Raw genomic sequence first — 17,983 nt, 5'->3', positions numbered from 1 at the left:
CATCGCAAGGCATGGGGGTCTGGCTCCGAAGCTGTCCGGAAACCCCCAGAGAAGAGTGGGGGGAGTTTTCTAACTTGATACCTTGGCTGTACATGTGTGTGTGCGTGGGGGGGGGGCTCCTTGGCTTTCTCCTTTGGGGTCCACAGCACATTCTTACCCCTTTTCTATAATCAGACGCTCCTTCCTTCCGACCGGCTGCCACCCACCTGTCACCCCAAGATAGATCCTCAGTCCCTTTCAGCAGCATTCTGACCTCTGAGAGGACATCTGATTGACGGCATTGCCACTGTGCCACTCCGGGCCTGGCAGCGCTGCCCGGGGGCCACCTGTTAAGGATTAACTCTCATGTGCCAAGTCCCCGAGCGCGAGGCTGTGCAGAGCGCCGCAGCAACACGTGTCACTGCCTGTTTCCCTGCGCGCGCGGCGCGGCTGCGGCGGCAGTGGCGGCGGCGGCGGTGGCAGTGGTGGGGCGGGGGCCCGAGGGGGACCCCCTGCTGGGGTGGGGGGTGCTCTTTCAAAGCGGACGTGTGTGGAAATTACCCCAATTCGGGAGGGCTTCTCCAGCCATGTCCACGTAGGACCCTCTCCTCACCGGGCAAAGTAGTTTTCTTAAGTGGCCACGGCTCACATCTATGTCCTGCTTCACTGAAGTCCTGCTTTGAGGGTGCCCCCTTAGGAAGTGGAAGAAACACCCGTGTACCCACCCCACCCCCGGAAAGAGCGGGAGATGTTCACACGGTCCCGGGTCTACAGGTTGTAACCGGCCGAGCCCGGGACTCCCAGCCAGGTTTGTCCACTTCCAGGATACTGGACTGGCTCATGTCTACGCGTCAGAAATAGAGTGGGCAGCAAGGGGGCGACAGCCTGGGCGACATCCGGCAGCCAGTTATCTCGCCTGGGGGCTTTTTATTTTCCAGAACAATGAGCAGAAATCATCCTCCTCTTTCCCTAAGTCTGCATCCTCTGGTCTGTTCTTGGGAACAGTAAGGTGTACGATCCACACGGCCGCCACCCCCCCGCCCAGCTCCGGGCACCCCACCTTCACTCTCAGCCTCTCTAAGGACGACCCTCGCTTGGGGGCGATTTCCCCACCAGTCATGCACACACACTGCCCTTCCTCCTGCGGTCAGGGCTCACGGAGGGGAAAAAACACTCGGACCACAGGGTGTTGGTCATGGCGGCCAGGGGCACTGCGGCAGATTTTTTTCCTCCGTTCTTTGCTGCAATCTGGGTGCGGCTACAGCAATTTGTCATAGAATCTGGGGGGCTCATTTTTCCGGCCAATCACTTTTAGAGAAATGAGCGCATTGCAGCAGAATGCGCTGACGTCAGAGACCACCCCCTCTGCGCCTCCATATAAACCCCACCCAGCCAACCCCTAGCGCAGACGGCGGCGAGCTGGGATGGAGCGCGCCTTGGCTCACTAGCCTGGCGCAGCTCCTCCGAAGAGCTGGGGCACCCACGCAAGCCTTCCTCACTTGGTGAGTGGTTGGCCATCCTTGCCTCGAAGGATGTGCGAAAAGAAGATGACACCCCACACTGGGCTGGGTTCCGTCCTCCTGGACACGATGCAGACGATCCCGGGGATGTCTCCCGAAGGTGGCCTCTGTCTGCCTTGGTCCCCGAGCATCAGTACATGAGATTCTGTTAGGAGAGGAAGCGCCAGGCACATTTTCCTGCTGGGGGGAAACATCAGGGACGTTTTCTCACTCAGTCCTACAGGACTCAGTGCTCGTGGCAGAGACGCTGGCGAAGAGGGGTTGGGAGGAGTCGAGCCAAACCTGCCCGTGATCACTGGGGTCCAAAAATTCCGTTCTCTGGGTTCAAAGATGCCTTTAGGATCACATTCATAGCGGGAGATACGGCGATGATGAAATGAGGGGGCCCGGGGCTCGGGGGGAATCACTCAGGAGAAGGGTCCCAGGGGATAGTTTGGCCCCAGTCTTTCGCCAGGTTCCTGGCGGGCCGTGGGCGCGGGAGGTAGAGGTTCCTGTCCCCTAGGGATTCCTGATCCCAGTACCGAGGTTTAGTGAGACCAGTGGGCTCTGGGCAAAACAGAGGGAGTAAAGTGTGCAGGCTGGACCCTGGGGTCTCGCAGATGCGTGTCGTGCGTGTTGAGATGAGATCTCCAAGCGCAAACCTGTCGCCCCCCACCCCCCAGTTTGCCTGGGATAGGCGGTCCAGAAAGTACCAAGGGGTTGGGGGCGCAGGTGAGACAGAAACAGGAGGTGGGCCGTGTTTTGGGGTCCCAGAAGGAAGTGAAATACAAGAAAAAGTGGGTGTGTTGAGAGGGGCCTGGAAACTGCGAACTCGGGGAATTGGGTGTCTCATCAGTATTGCGCATGATGGTCGCTGGAAGGTTCTGGAATGTTAAGCGCTTTTGGCTTTTGGTAAAATTGCCTTTTGCCGTTTTCTTTGTCCCTGTGAAGGCCCCTTAAACCGCCCCCTCCCCAGCTTGGGCTGCCGAGCTTGGGGTGGGGGCGCAAGAGGGCTGCTACGTGGCAGGTTTCTGGAAGGTTTTCTCGTTGGCCGCAAGAGGGCGCCAGTGGCACTGCGGAATTTTGGGGGGCGGGGTGGGGAGGGGAGGTGGCCTTTGTTCTTTTACTGGAGGGTCGGGCTCGGGGGTTTGCTGGGGGGGGATTCTTGGTTCACCCACTTGAGGGGAAGATGCGCTGTGGTTTTCAGGTTCGCTGGGTGGTGCCTGCTGGAGTCGCTTGAGCAGAGATGCGTCATGCGCACTGGTTGTGCGTGTTGAGGTGTCGTGGGAGTGCGTGGACGCAGTTAGTTTATTTCAGAGGTTTTCCGTCTTGGGGGTCTCCAAAGGTGTGGCACATGTGGACAAGAGGACGAGGCTGGATGTAGAGTGAGGGTATCTCAGTGAGGGTCTTGAGTCTGTGGCGCAGAAGGAGGTGAATTTGAGGGGCGGGGGCGTCGCTGCGCGTGGGCGAAGGGGGGGGCAGGGTGGTCTGCTTTTATTTTATATCATGTGTCGTGAACCAAAATGGTGTCTTGAGAACTGGGTCTCTTACGTGGTAATTAATTCACATTTAATTGGATTTGCCGAAGGTACCTGGTTTTTCTTACGGCCAGTGGGATCGTGCTTTAGGGAGACCCTGGTGGCGGGCGCCCCTCGCTGTCCTGGTCTCTGGTGAGAGGCGACCCCCTCTGGTGAGGGGTAGGGGGCGCAGAAGACCCCAATCCTAAGTCATGGTGCGTTCTGGCTGTTGGCAACTGGCAAGGCCAGTTGGAGACGTGGTGGTCTTTTGCGGTGGGCCAGGGGGCTGTGCGCCAAGGGCGAGACCTGTTGGTCGCCCCTCGCCCACCCACCCACGCACCCTGGCCATCCTGGGCCTGGCAACTGCTCTGTGGCGCGGGCGGGGCGCTGCAGGTGGTTGCGCTGTTGGTCTGACTCGGGAGCGCGCTCTGCGCCCCCTAGCGATGTGTTCGTGCAAGTGGTTCCTGGCCCGCTAAATTGATTTGAGGTGCGCAGGCGCACAGCCAACACTTGTGACCTGTCAATCAAGTCATCTTTACCCCCTCCCATTGCTCTCCCCCTCCCAGTTCTCCTCCCCCTCCTCCCCCTCGTCCCCCTCCTGTTCTCTACCTCCTCCCCTTCCAAGTCTCCTCCCACTCCTTCCCTTCCAGCCCTCTGCCTCCTCCCCTTCCAAGTCTCCGCCCCCTCTTCCCCCTCAGGCTCCTCTTACCTTCTGCCCCCTCCCCTGCCCATGTTCCTCATCCCTCTCTCCCCTCCCCTCCTCCCTCCCTCATACCCCTCCCTCTTTTCCTTTCCTCCAGCTGCCCCCTCCCTCTCTGCGGTTTCTGTGCTGGCCGTTAGAGGTCATCAAGATGGTTCTAATCGGCCCCCTCCCATGCTCTTCAGGGATGTCTCTTCAGGGATGACATCATGGACTCATCCCCCCACCCTCGTTCTCAAGGACCACCTCCCCTGGATGCCAAGCTGCTGCCAGGTGCCAGCTGCCTGCCTCCACCTCCTCCTCAAGACGGTACCTTGGCCCCCCTTATTGCAACTTGCATACAATATGGCGGGTGAACCCCATCCTGCTGTCCTTCCTGTGTTGCCCCCAGACCTATTTGCCTTTAAAGACAATTAACTTTTAATTGGTGAATTTTAATTGTTATTAATTAACTTAAACTTGTAACTAATCTTTTCCCTTGGGCTTTTATGCAGGTCTTCATTTGCATATGTCACTCAGAGCCTGGATTCCTGGACCCGACTGGCCTACCCACCAGCCACCAGCAGACCCTTGAGGTCCAGCCCCTGGAAGGACAGGATGAAGACACCTGGAAGTGACCAGCAGCTGTCCCTTGGAGCTAGAGACGTAACCCAGTGCCCTAGTGAGGGGGCACTGGGCCTTCCCCTCTGTCTTGGCCCTGCCTGTGGCCTGACTCCGCCTCCTGTCCTGTGTGTCTCTGCTTATGTTGCCTGCTGGGCCACTGGTGCTTCCCTCCCCCAGGGTCTTCAGTGTCCCCTGACTGACTGCGTTGCCTCAAGCTGTCCCAAGTGGAGGGGTCCCTCTGGGAATTCCTCAGGAGGGGGACCTGGGCCAAGAGCAACTCCAGGCTCTGGGTGGTCTTGCGGAATGAGCATGTGACTGATTGCCGATGGCATGCCCACCTCTCCCAGGACCTCCCTGTCCTTTCTCGGGGAGCAGGGACGCCGGGGCCACCCCCTAGGTCGTTGTGAGAATTAAATGACTTAAAGCAGCTCAGGTCTAGGCGGGTGTAGGGCAAGCGGTCAGCAAATGTTTGTTGAGGAGCCTGCCGGGTTCTTCCCGTCCCACCGTGCTCCAGGCTCTGTCTTACTTGTTGTTCTTATTCTCCCGCAGACTCCTGACAGCCCCTGTCATGGGGTCTCCTTGCATCGGGCAGGGGCGCCACAGAGACACCGGCCAGAGGGCAGACTTGAGTAAGATCGTGAATTACACACACTCTCATTTCCAGAGCACTTTCTATGTAACACAAATGCACAGTTCCTCCAGGGTCTCCACATGTCACTGGGCGGCCTTGCTCTCAGGCCAGGCTCAATTTGGTCTCGCTTTGCTTAATTTGAAAAAGGTAGGTGGGAAAGAGGACCTGAGCCGAGAGCCCCCTCCCACAGGGTAGGTCCACACATACAGGAGGAAGGGGAGGCATGTGAGTGTTTTGTCCACTGCCAGTGAGCGAAGTGGTCAGAGCTGGGCTTCGGGTGCTGCCAGTGACCCTCCTGGCGCCCCTGACCCAGAGTTCTTTTATTCCCAATCAAACATTTGACGGCGGGGGAAGCCTGTCTGAAATCCCAGGGGTCCAGGGTGGTTTGGGGGGACTAGGTGACCCCAAGGCCTGTTCCATGCGCTGGCATCACCTCTTAATAATGGTGTGACCGTAAACAAGTCGCCTGGCTTCTCTAGCTTTCAGTTTCCCTCGTGGCCTCAATGGGGATTTAAGAACCAAAAAAGAAAAAAAGACCAAAAACAACAAAAAAACCAAACCCCCAAACCCTAGCCCTGCTTTTCTCTACCTCAAGGCTGCTTGGGGGAGCCACATGCTGTAGCTACCGTGAAAGTGCTTTGTAAATTGCTGTGGAAATTGTGGGACACTTAACCCCAGGCTGTCTGTCTCTTGGTGTCCCCTGGCCAGCCGGCACCCAGTAAATTCTCTGGGTGTTTGCGCTCCACAAATACATTTCAGAATCAATCAAAGTGGAATTAATTCAGCAAACATTTTCTGAACTGCTGACAATATGCCTACTGTGCCAGGCTAGGTGGAGGACAGGAAGATTAATGCAAACGGTCTCTCGTAGCTAATTGGGTCCTCATTTGGCTAGTACTTTCTTTGGTCTCTCTTTTTTTTTTTAAGCCAACCAGTTTTGTCCGGACAAGACAAAAACAACTCTGGGTTGCTTTAGAGAAGCCCAGCTTGTGTGGACAATAGCGGCCCAGCGTCTGAAAGGGCCTGATTGGATTATGTGGCAAATGGAGGTGGAAGGGTGACTTGGGAGGTAACAAATGTAGTGGGTGGGGACCCGCTTTGAGTTAATTCAGGCCATTAGGAGGGAACCTTTTGTCTTCCAGAGACTGGCAGGAGCTTTCACTGCTGGTTTTTAACATCCTGAATGTTCAGGACATGTAATTCACGGCCGGTGACCATCCAAGGCCCGGTGAGAGGCCGGTGGGTGGTGAGACAGAGGGGTGCTCCTGTGAATGACGAGAGTGGGGCTCTGGCCCCTTTTGCGATCGTGCACTCATTTGATCCTCACAACTCCCTGTCCTGACCCAGGGCCGGCCTGCCACCACCCAGGGACACAGAGGCTGTCAAGTGGCTCCCCAGGTCCCCATTGCCTATGATTCAACAGTAGATGTGAACCCGTCTCCGGCCTGCACCTCCATCCTTGCCTCCTCCTTGTCCCAACTCTGTTCTCCCCGCAGCCTGGTGTTCCAGGTCCCTCCTGTCCCCTTCTGGCCACTCCAGTCTCTCTCTTTCCTTCGCAGCCCGGCTTCTCGAGGGGCCCTGTCTCCACTGCTTTCCTTCCTCACTCCATCTCCTCTTCAACCCATGCCTCCTGACCCGCTCTGCTCCGCCCGGCGGCGCTCGCTCAGGTAAAGTCTCTGTAACTTAACTCTCAACACGTTGCCAGCACACCACACGTGCCTGTGCCTCCTCACACGGCTTTGCGGCTCCGATTCACTTCCTCGGACACACCGCACAGAGACACCTGCTCCGCGCCGGCAGTCGGCTGGCCCCGGAACTCGCACACCCAGACCTCCCAGCTCCGGATCTGCCTCCCTTGAGGCACTGCCTTAAGCCCTCGGGAGCTGGTTGGCCTGGGTTCGAGGCTGGGAGCACGCCCGGGACAGATCCGCTCTGCGGGTGCCCTGTCAGTCGCAGTAGTTACAGGCCAGGTGCAGCAGGCCTCCTGCAGGTAAGGCTGGACACAGCTAGGGAAGGGGCTTGAGAAAGTCGGGGGAGGATTACTCACGCCAACATGCAGTTTTCTTACTGGTTCCCACGGGAGGCCCAGAGACAGGACTAAGTCAGAGAGGGAGGAGGGGTAGGGGAGAAGACAGAAAAGAGTGCTTTAAGAAAGGCATTAAGGCCCTAAGCAGGAAAGGAAGACTTAGGAAATACTAAAACCCACCCAAAACTCATCTGCAGAAAGGCTTCCTCTTAGGTCGTGTTGGGGTGAAGAAAGGAAACAGGAGAAAGCTGTTAAATTGATTACCCAATGACAAATCCCAGCAGGTTTTCAAATCAAATCTCCCCATTTTGGGGTTTTTAACTCCTTCCATGCAGTGTAACCCCTTTCCCTCCCACCCCAGTGTGAGAGGCACTGCCGGGGCGATGAATGGCCAGCAGAAAAGGCCTCCCCACCCCCAGCCCGGGCTTTCAGCTTTATCCCACTGTCCGCCCTTGTCCCTTAATGAACGCAGGGCTAATCTTGGGCCTTGTCGGAGGAAGAGGCCGCAGACACTAATGAGGTAGCTGCTGGATTCCAATATTCGTCTTGTAAGGAGCCTTCTTTGTCTGCGAAGGGAAAACACACTGATTATCATAATGAGGCGAGCCAGCGTCCGCAGGGCAGGGGCTGTGTGGGTTCTTAAGCCACACTTCTAATTTCGGGGCTGCAGCTGACACGGTCCCCTCGCCCCCTCATTGAGGTCTGCGCCTCTGTCCCACCTCGAGGCCCATTGAGTGGGGTTGAAAGTTGTCACGCAGGGCTGGAGATAGGTTGTATTGTAGGATGCTGCTTTGTTCCGGTCTGAGCAGCACATGCAGCTGGCTGGGGTGTGCATTTGTGTTGTCCAAGAGCTGCCCGTGGGCTCGGGTCCCGTGGGGGACCCGTTTCCAAAGCTAGCGTGCACCCGGCCAGCTTCAGGACTTAGACTAGCAGATGGCAGCAGAGGGCCAAGCCGGAGGCGCCAGTGAGGTCGCCTCCAGCCAGCAACCATGCATGCCCTGTCCAGGCCCAGATAGACGGATGTTAGCACCCCCACAGGAGGCTAGTTTGGGGTTCAGATTTGGCTCCCACATACTGATGTGATTGGGATTTAGGGGGCAATGGATTGGCAGGATGGGTCAACAGGAGCTGGGGCAGCAGGCCTGCCAGAAGCTGGGCGTGGTAGGGCACACCTGTAACCCAGGGCCGAGGTGGGGAGACCAGCCCGAACCACAGAGCGAGACCTTGTCTCAAACCAAAATACCAAAAAATCAATTTAAAAATGCCACCAAACCTGAGTGGGGCTGGGGTGCGGCTTAGGGTAGAGTTGTGTGTCCATCCTGGGCATGGCCCTGAGCTCACCCCAGCCCCCAACTCAGATGGGGCCTCATAGCTCTTAGTTCATCTCTGTACCCCATGTCCCCCACCCTGAGGTCCTGCAGCTCAGATTGTACCTCCTCATCCTTCAGCTCATTGAGGTCTCTAGAGTGGGTGTGTCCTGAGGAGGAGACTTATCCCAGATTCTGGATGTTTTCCCCTCTAAGGCAGATCGATCAAGATTAGATCACTCCAATTAAACTTTAGGCTCTCTCCAGAACTGAGCCAAATGGAAACACTGGAGGAGACTGGGGGTGGACGCAGCAAGCGAATGTTATTAGCCCCACCCTGAAGACCTCCACCCCCACCCCAGTCAGTCACTTGGCTAAAGCTTCTATGGGACTCTGGGTCTGAATGGCTTGTTCCTTCCAGTTAGCCATGCCAGACCTGGCCGGTACCCCGAGACAGACCAGGATGAGCCAGATCCCCAGGGGACCTCTGCCTCCTGGTCTAGGAAGATGTTGGAACTTGGGAGAGGGAGAAGGGAAAAGGTCCCTACCTGATGGCCTGCAAGCCAACTCCTTCCCCTCTCGGCCGGTGGAGGGTAGGGCCAACAGTCTGACATTTGAGAGAAGTTATTTTTTTAGTACTAGGGCTGAATCCAGGTCTTTGCTCCTGAGCTTCACCCCCAGGCCCCCCTCCCGCCCTCCCCCTGCTTTTTTTTTTTTAAATTTGAGGCAGGCTCTCCCAACTTATCCAGGCTGGGTTTAAATGTGCAATTCTACTGCTTCAGCCTCCCAGAGTGCTGCAGTGGTAGCTGTGTGTCCCCATAGCTGTGGAGGATTTCTTTTAAGTAGTAAAGAATAATCCACAGGCCCCGCGTGCTTTCCTCTGTAGATCAGCCACGCAGGGATGTGCCCTAGACCCTCTCCTTAGCTTAGTTCCTGAGAGCCCCCAAGGGTACTCTGTGTGGGCACAGGTACAGCTCCACTCTGTGGGTCCCAAGCAGCTTCCGAGTTGGCCCCAGACCCCCCATCCAGTCAGATGGGGGACCCAGGTGACAGACCAGGCTATAGCTCCAGTCAGATGGGAGGCGGAGCCAGTGGGGCACAGGAAGGGAAGTCTCTCATTTTTCTCAGAGTTGCTATTTTTTTGCCTTTACTGTTCCTCTTGCTGTGTCCTCAGTCTCCTATCTCTCCCCCTCCCTCCCATTCTCATGTGGGCATTTTAGGGTGTCCTAGGCCAACCTCCCCTCCTCTAGGTGTCCCAGCACCAGCCTGGCAAATAGTGGGGCTCAGGAAGAGTATGTGGGATGTATGCCTGGGCAGGTGGGTGAATGACGGGCCGGACTGTACCACAGAGCAGCAGGTGGGCCACACGGGTGTCTAGGACCAGGGGCGGGTGCCCCTACGTGGATAGCTGTCTAGCTTGGCCCTGTTTGGAGGGGCCTGGGAGTCTTGCCCTGCATTCACCCGCGCGTCCATCCCGTCATCCAACAGTTGATCCTAACTGAGCGTGCCCATGGCGCCGGCCCCGGACTCGGCACCTGTCACCTAGTATGTCCCTTGATGGCCTCTGCTACCCAGGGAGGGCAGCCGGGGGGTCGTCCTAGGTGCTGGAGCCACGGGCTCTGGCTTTGTAGTGGACAGCAAGAGAGTGCGAAGTGGCCTTGACCCCTTGGGTCTTCTGCGCGTACCGCACACCTGCCTGTCCCCCGTCCTGCATCTCCCCTCCTCACCCCACAGCTGCATGCGGATAGCTGTCCTGGGCCCCTGCACCTTGCATGAGGGTTACTGTGATGTGTCCTGGTTATTGGCCATGCAGGTCTTTCTCTTGAGGTGGGGGGTGTGGTTTGGACCCTTCCTTCGCCATCTTTCCCTGGGGGCCCAGTCCAGCTCCCTGGTCCACTTCCCGCTGGCTGGGGCCTTTGTCCCACACAAGGACAGATGGCAGGGAACCGCCAGGCTGCGCCCGCAGGCTCGGCCTCTGGCTGGCTGCCCAGCTGCTCTTTCTACCTGCCTGGCCCTCTGCCCCCTCCTACCTTTTGTCCCCCCGCCCCCCTCTGCCTGGTGACTGGACCTGCCCTCCCAGCCCTCTGCCCTTGCCAAATCTGCACCTGAAGCCATCAGACCTCTTGCTTTTTGCTGCCTTTCGCCCTTGTCTAGGCCCAGGTGCCTCTGCCCAGTTCTCAGTGTTGCCTTGGTTTCTAACAGGTTCTCCTGCTGGGGGCCCCATCTCCCAGGGGCACCACACTCCGCAGATGCCTCCTCCCAGGGACCCGCCTCCAGGGTCCCACTGACCAGGGACTGCAGTGACCCTCGGTCCTCACGCCATGCCCATCCCGCCACCATGTCCCCGAGGTTTTGGGCTCAGTGCTGCCAGGCATCCTGCTGACTACTTGGTGTTGGTTTTGGGGGGTGCCCCTTTATCCTGCCTTGACTCGACCCCCATGGAGACCCCACGCTGCCTCAAAGCAAACCTCAGGTGAGACACACTCCATGCCCACGTTTGCAGGCATGAGTGTGTGCGCAGATGTTTCCTGTTCTTACATGGCAATAATTCTGACTCCTTGCCCCTCCCCAAAGCTGGCCTTGTCCACTGGGGCTGTGACCTTGGCTGGTCAGGCTGAAGGACTTCGGACAAGAAGGAGCAGCGGACCCCCAGGAACTCACCGCCAGGACTTCAGTCTCCATGAGCCCCCGCCTCCTTCCGGATCAGGGTGAGTTTCTTGCGTCGTTTTCACAGACACACACACACACACACACACACACACACACACACACACACACACAGTGTCACAGTTTCATTAGGGCCATGCAGGAATAGAAACATTCAACTGGGGTGCAGAAGGTGGGGCCTCTGCCAGCCTCGCACATGGACCTCAGCGCTGGGCCTGAAGACTGCGGTGGAGACCCTGGGCACCCGAGCCAGCACGGTGGAGCACACGCCAGCTACGGTAAGTGGGGAGCACTCAGGTTTGGGGACAGCCAGGGCCAGGGCCAGGTACACAAAAGACACTGCGGCCGCTCATGCTCTCAGGAGGGACCAGCTCCGCGCAAAGCCGTGAAGAGGGGCCGTGTGTCCCGCCGGGGGACGTTTCTCCCCCCACCGTGGTGACCCCATCCCTGGGGGTCTCAGCACCCACACTCGGCTTCGACGCTGTCTTCACACCAAGGGGCACATGCTTCTTTGGCCCCTAGCCTCACCCTGAATGTTCATGGTGGGGGGAATGTTTTTATTTGTTTAAATAAAATCAGTGGTGGTAGAGGAGGCGGAAGAAGGGGAGATTTGAGCTCTGATATTCCTTCCCAGTCTTCTGGACATATTCACGAAACATCCAAGGCTCTGAGTTGAGGAAAGTGGGGGGCCCTGGGCTAGGAGAGAAGGGCTGGAGGCTCTTCTGGATGACCCTGTCTGTCTGTGAGGCCCCGCTGTGTCAGGACCTGTGCTGTGCGGTGAATGGCCATGTTAGGGAGGGGCTGAGTCTCCAGGGTGGGCGGGGAGGATAGGGGAGGATAGGCTGTCCTTTGGGGGCTTCTTGGGGTGGCCCCAGCCCTGTTCTTGGCCCAGATGCCAGCCCCTCACACCTGCTCTCGATGCCCACTCATGGGGTCTCTGTGAGCTGAGCTTGTGCCAGGCCCCAGCCTTGAGTACCCCCAGACATGTGAGCCCACACTCGACCCTTGGCGCCCCTGGACTGTGCTCCAAATGCAGCTTCCAGGAGGTGGCTCCTCAGCAGCCCTCCCTGGTCCCCTGGTGTGACTGCAGGACAGGGATAGTAATTTTAAACAAATCCTGGTGGGCTGTGTGGTCCGCCAGGCAAAGGACCTGGCCAGGCTGAGGCCTTGTCTGCTTGTCTTTGCTCTCTGGAGGGCCTGGCAGGCTATGGGCAGGGGGGAGGAATGTGTGCCCAGGGTACCAGGAAAGCTCTGCCCTGTGACATTTACTCCAAGCTGGCATTTGCTGAGCCACCTGCAAACACAGCGCTGTGGAGAGTTAGCCTGGAAGGGGAGCTTTGCACCCCAGGATGCTGGCTCCAGGGCCATGGCAGCCTGGGCTCAGACAAAGCGGTAGCTCGCAGCCGAGTACCTGAGGCTCCTGGGCTCCTCCTCAGGGACCCTCAGGACGCTTGCAAGGGGGCTGAATTAAGGGCCCAGGGTGCCAAGGTGCTGAGGGACCCATAGGTGTGGCCCGCCAAGCCCCTGCCCACTCACCTCAGGGCTGCCCTACCCCATCAGGAGTTTGGGCCAGGGCCAGTGCCAGGGCCAGAGCCGTCTTTGCACTGAGTCGCAACTTAGGCTTTTGTCATTTGCTGGTTTTTGTGGTGCTGGGAGTCAAACCCAGGCTTGCAAAGGCAGGAACTCTACTCCTGAGCCACCTCCCCAGAGCATTTCAGGTGTGGTCAGCCTCAGGCCCACCCCTTTCTGCAGTTTGTGTCATTAGGTAAAAATACAGATTACAGAAGGCTAAGGGCTGAATCAGAGAAGCTGAGCCAAACCGCATACGACACCGTCCTCACACTCACACAGCATGGGCGGGAACTACTGAAAGACCGCACTGCTAAGCCTGGAAAGACCTGACCGTTTTCAGGGGAATATTTTTGGTTTTGGATGAGTTGGTGAATCCCTGAGCCCTAAGGAGGAAAATGAGACCCCGACTGGATAGAAAGCAAGGTGCAGAGGACCCCGTAACCCAAGAGAGGACCCTGGGGATCTCTGGTCATTTGTCATGGTATCCAACAGTACCTAGTAGCTTCAGGGTGGGCATAGACATAGGGGACAGATGGTGGTCTTGTCTGGAAGTGCCCTGGGTAGGTAGGCAAGGGAATCAAGAGGTAAGTTGAGGGCTGGGATTGCAGCTCAGTGGTAGAGCCCTTGCTTAGCACGCTGAGGTCCTGTGTGCCACCTCCAGCGCTGTAGACACACACATGCGTGCACACACACGTGCACACACATGCGTGCACGCATGCAATAGGGAGAGGAATGAGCAGCCCTCTCTTGGCTCCCATCTGTGAGTTCTACTTGAGTTTTGGGGCTTCTGCTCTTGTGGCTGCTGAGTTGCAACCCAAAATCCAAACGTGTTTCCAAGTTCACTTCTCCATAGTGTTAAAACCTGGCAAGACTCGGGGACCCATGAATTTCTTGTTCATTCATGTCCATGAAGTAACTAAATGTTTCTATGAGCAATCGGATTTCTAGGAAGCATTAAAAAAAAAGGACCCATCTTTTCATGAACTCGCTAAGGAAATTTTCCTTGAAAAGAGGAAGGGGAGCTTTGCACAGAAGGGGTCGTGGAAGGAGACAGCCAGGGTTCCGCAGGGCTAAAGGTCGGGGAGTAATGTAGACAGCTGTAGAAGCTGAGTCTGGAAGCTTGTTCTGTTTTAGGAGTTTAGGATTTAAGGGGGTCGTAAGGCCAAGAGTGAGCCCCACTTTCCCTGGTACTTGGAGCGAGCCGGGTCCTCTCTCCCAAAGCAGCAGGAAGTCTGGCTTGCTCTCCTGGCCCTAGTGTGAGCAGGCAGAAAGTTCCGGAAGGGCTGGATCTTTCCAGAAGAGGCCATCTTAAGTGTGGATTTCCTTTTTTCAAGATGTCCGGGCCTCAGAGAGGCCCCACCGATGCAGGCTGGAGGCCAACGCTTGCACACAGCAGCTCTGTTGCTGTGACACGGGTGGGTTAGAGCAGGAGGAGTGTGTGAGCATACCTGGGCACAATGAGGACAAAAGGGGGTCTGCTCTCTATGGTGGCCCCTGCCAGGCCCCTGCAACAGGAGAGTCCCCTGCCAGGAGCAGGTCCTGGGTTCCTGGCTCCCAACAGGACCGTCTCTGAGGGGGACACTGACCCTAGAATTTCTAGTACCTCTTGCATTTGTCTGGTCCTGGGACCAGGGAGGCACATGCCCCATCCTCGCTTGGGGAAGTTGGTCGCTACAGCCAGGCCTCTTGGAACAGACTGTCATGAGGTCCTCAGCTATGTCTGCCTTCACCCCTAAGTCCTGAGTGACTGCCGGGGGTTTGGTGTGCAGGGCAGGTGCTGGGGGCGGGGGCTAGTACGCCCTCCCAGCCCCCAGCTCAAGGGGCTTGTGTGTGGGAGAGGAATTAATTAGGAGAGGATGGTCCAAGGATGTAGTCGTGACTTTCTTAATTGCTGTACAGTTTCTTTGGCTTCAGAAAAAAAAAAAAAATGCAGATGGAGAGTTCTTAGCTCCCCTCGCCTGGGAGTAGGGGGAGGAAGGCTCCCCACCACCTTTTGCTTGGCGTCTCGTTACACAGTGAATAGGGTCTTTGGCAGGGGCTTAAGGAGGAGACTCTTAGCCCCTAGCTCGCAGGGCCCCTTCAGATGGAAACAAAGGCTGGGGCAGAAAGGAATGTGGGGAGCCCCTGGAGCACAGCCACCTGGGGATAATTGGGAGGCTGCGGGTGAGTTTTCCCAGGTCCCCTGAATGCACTTTGTCAATGGAAGGTGCCCTTTCTTCAGAAAGAAGAAAACCCCAATTACCTTCCGGGAATGGAGTGTGTGTGTGTTCCCGGGCACTGTCTGCCGGGCTCCGGGCGCAGACCCTGCGACCAGCCGGCTCACCCGCCTGACCCTGGGGACGCCACACTCTTCCTTCCAGATTTCTGCAAGTGGCTTGGGAAAGACAAGTAACAGTGATGATGCCCGTGACCAAGAGTTTGATCAAACTGGGCCTGAGGCCTGCCTGAGCATCAGACAGCTGGGGAGACCCAGAGGGCCAAGGGGACAAGACGCTGGGGAAAGAGGACAGCGAGGGAGCTAAGAGCTGACCTGCCTGTCTGCCGGCCATCAGGGAGCTGGGCTGTGTGCCCTTCGGCCTCCTGGCCACGCTGTGGGTGGTGGGATGGCAGGGTCATCCCCATCACTGGGGCTGGGGGCTCTGAAACCCTGGGGCCCCCGTGTGTGGTAAGAGAAGACAGTAGGGGCCTTGGGGCCCGGGCTTACAGGGACCACCTCTGCCCCTGCTGCCTGGTGCCTGGCCGCTCTGCATGGCCCCTGCCACGAGACAGCAAGGAGTTAGACCTCAGTCACACCAGTGTCTTGCTTTGTTGTTGTGGGCACCTGGGCCTTTGTTTCCCCTCCTGTGACTCGATCTAGCAGCCTGTGAATTCAGTGCGTTCTATGAAAAGCAGCCCAGGGTGATGGTGATGGAGAAGAGAGGCTTCTCCTTTTTCCAGGGAAGTGAACAGGTTGCGTCCCTGCTCGCCTCATGGCAGGAACATTTTTTGTGACTTGCCAGGTGGCAGAGGGGAGACCATGGCTGGGTCCAAGCTCTGGGGAGTTAGGTAGCTCATGGTACAGCCTTTGCCTAGCGTGCCCGAGGTCCTGGGTTTGATCCTGGTATTCCAAAAACAAAACAGAACAAAGCAACTTTAAACCTCAGAGCCCAGAGTCTAGCCTTAAGTATGGCTGTGATTTTTTTCCCCCCATTGTGGTACCAGGGATTGAACTCATGACCTTGTGCTTGCCAGGCAGGCTCTTATGCCACTGAGCTAAATCCCCAGCCCAGCTATGGCTGTGGTCTTATTTTCTGTCTCCAGCTCTCTGGCTGTGTTTTCACATCTACGAAGTGTGCAAGTGCAGACCTGTGGTCCTCGGAGGGCCCTGGGAGCCCTTCGGGCCTCAGGACTCCTCCAGGCTTTTCTTGGGGGTCAGCTGAGGTATGTGGATCCGACCACTGTGGGTCTGGAGTTATAGGAATCTTGAAGACCTCAGGCCTATGGTCGTTCTGGGTTTGAGATGAGGAGGCTGGAGATCCCAGCAGGTCAGAGTTCCACCCAGGGCCGTATGGATAGCTGGTGGCGGGGCCTCGTGTGGAGGCCAGTGTCAGCCTCCAGCTTCCACTTGACTGTGTGGTCAGTGGGTCATTGCCACGAGCCCATTCCTTTTGGTCAGCTTTTTGGGAACTTAGATCTTGGTGCAGGTCAGAGCCAGGGACCTCAGGAAGCGCCCAGGGGCTGCCCCTTGTCCCATGGTGCAGGGACCACAAGTTATGGGTCACTGTTCCAAGTCGCTGGGCTGTTGGCCAGGCTGGGAAACCCTTGTTGGGTTATGGAGCAGGCTTGTGGCTTCCGTCCCAGGCGGTGTGGCCTGGAGGTGCTATCCCCAGTGGCCCACTGTGTGCCTTTTGGTCATGAGACCTTGGCAACACACAGGTTGGCACCGTGGCCAGCTCAGCTGGGAACTCTGCAGAAGCCATCAAGGTTGGAAGTTCTAGAAAGCGGGAGGCAGGCGTCCTGCGCTGGCTGCCCGTCCGCAGCCTTGCAGACGTCTCCAGCTTTTGCTCGGCGCTCCTGAGAGTAGCAGCGAGCAGCTCCAGGACCTTCGGGCAGGCCTGTGCCCGGTGATTACCATGGTGGGCTGGAGCTTTTGTTTCGTGACCTTGGTTGCTACAATACCTGCGAGCTGAAACGAGGAATCAAAACATTGCCAGCTTCAATTAGACCAGCAGTCTGCTTTTTCAAGGCTGCCTCAGCCTCTTCATCCATTAACGGTAAACATACGCCAAATAGGCTCTAATTCTCTCTAATTGCCCTCTCCTGAAGCAAAGAGGTGAAATTCCAGGAAGAGGCATATGTAAACATCCTCTGTAACCCGACCAACCGACCGCCTGAAATTAGAGGACGGGTGGGGGCCTGGGGCCCAAGAGGGACACAGTTTCAAAAGATGTCCCAATTACCTCCCCTATTTTCATAAATGGGCCTGTAATGTCCAGGGCCCGGGCCTCACAAAGGTACAGGAAATCAGCGCGGCAGAGCGCTTACTTTGGTCAGGGGAGGGTCTGAGAGGGCAGTGTTTCTCAACAGGTAGGAAGCGTGAGATCTGAGCCAGGCAAGGGTGATTATTTGTGCAACTACCGGCTCTATTTCTTGAAGTAAACATTTTAATAAAAATAACCCTTGGACATTTTTCTCTGTTTGAGACATCCACATGATATTTGTACTGAAGATATACCGGATCAATCAGGTCCTGTTTACTTCAGGAAGAGAGTAACTTTAAATCTCCTAAGGCAGAGCTAGAACGTTCTAATCCTGCTAAGCCCCGTAGGCTGGGTTCGTTGCATCTGCAACACTTTCTGTGTGAGTCACGAGCTCAGGTTATGCATTTATGAGGTCTTCCGATCAAATGCTCGCGACAGTTATTCTGCTGGGCTCTAGAAGGAGGCCTTGCGTTTCCCTTCAGTTCCAGACAGTGACTCATCTCTGCAGCTCTTCTGACATTTGTTAAGATTCCAGCCCCGCACCGCATGATTAATATATCATGGCAGACCCGGAGCTGGTGCACGCAGGTTAGAAACCAAGGCACGGCTATGGCAGGCTGCGTCTCACCAGGGCAGCTCAGGGTCTGTGTGCAGAGTTAATTAAGGACGGGCAGGTGCACCGAGGGTCTGGGGGGGGGGCTCCCCAGAGCAGAGGCAGGAATATACCCAGATACTCTGAGCAGCTTCTGATTTCCCTGCTCCTATTAGAAATGAAATCAACCAAAACAGAAGCCACAAAGTAAAGGTCTGGCTCTTATTCCTGCAGGAAATGGCAGGGCTTCCCTCTTGCTGAGTGCCCCTGGGCTGGAGGGTGGTTGTTGCTGTAGGGCCAGGGTCGCCCAGCCAAGCAGGTGTTCTGGGCTGGGCCACACTGTCCTGACGGTACTCAGTGCGTCCCTGGTGGTCCTGAGCCTTCAAGAGTGCCAGAGTCGGCCCTGGCCCTCCCCAGGAGCTGGCTGCTG

General features: G+C 56.9%; 1 long non-coding RNA gene across 7 annotated transcripts in view; it reads left to right on the top strand.

Annotated features, from left to right (window-relative positions):
- The first annotated feature begins 1,346 nt into the window (after nt 1-1,346).
- LOC101788277 (uncharacterized) overlaps nt 1,347-17,983 on the top strand; it is a 34,218-nt gene continuing 17,581 nt past the window's right edge. For 3 of the 7 annotated variants that reach the window (XR_010044817.1, XR_010044816.1, XR_010044822.1), the window contains exons 1-4: nt 1,347-1,481; nt 3,881-4,004; nt 4,190-6,596; nt 10,837-10,970. This is a non-coding gene — a long non-coding RNA (uncharacterized LOC101788277). Of the gene's footprint in view, nt 1,482-2,732; nt 2,910-3,880; nt 4,005-4,189; nt 6,597-10,464; nt 10,736-10,836; nt 10,971-17,983 lie in introns of those variants that run through there. The other 4 variants (XR_010044821.1, XR_010044820.1, XR_010044818.1 and 1 more) reach the window with 4 other exon arrangements.

This window comes from Cavia porcellus, unplaced genomic scaffold (genome assembly GCF_034190915.1).
Source record: "Cavia porcellus strain 051 isolate PalLab524CR breed Dunkin Hartley unplaced genomic scaffold, mCavPor4.1 scaffold_31, whole genome shotgun sequence".
Classification (NCBI taxonomy): domain Eukaryota; kingdom Metazoa; phylum Chordata; class Mammalia; order Rodentia; family Caviidae; genus Cavia; species Cavia porcellus.
This window is presented reverse-complemented; position numbering and strand designations above follow the sequence as displayed.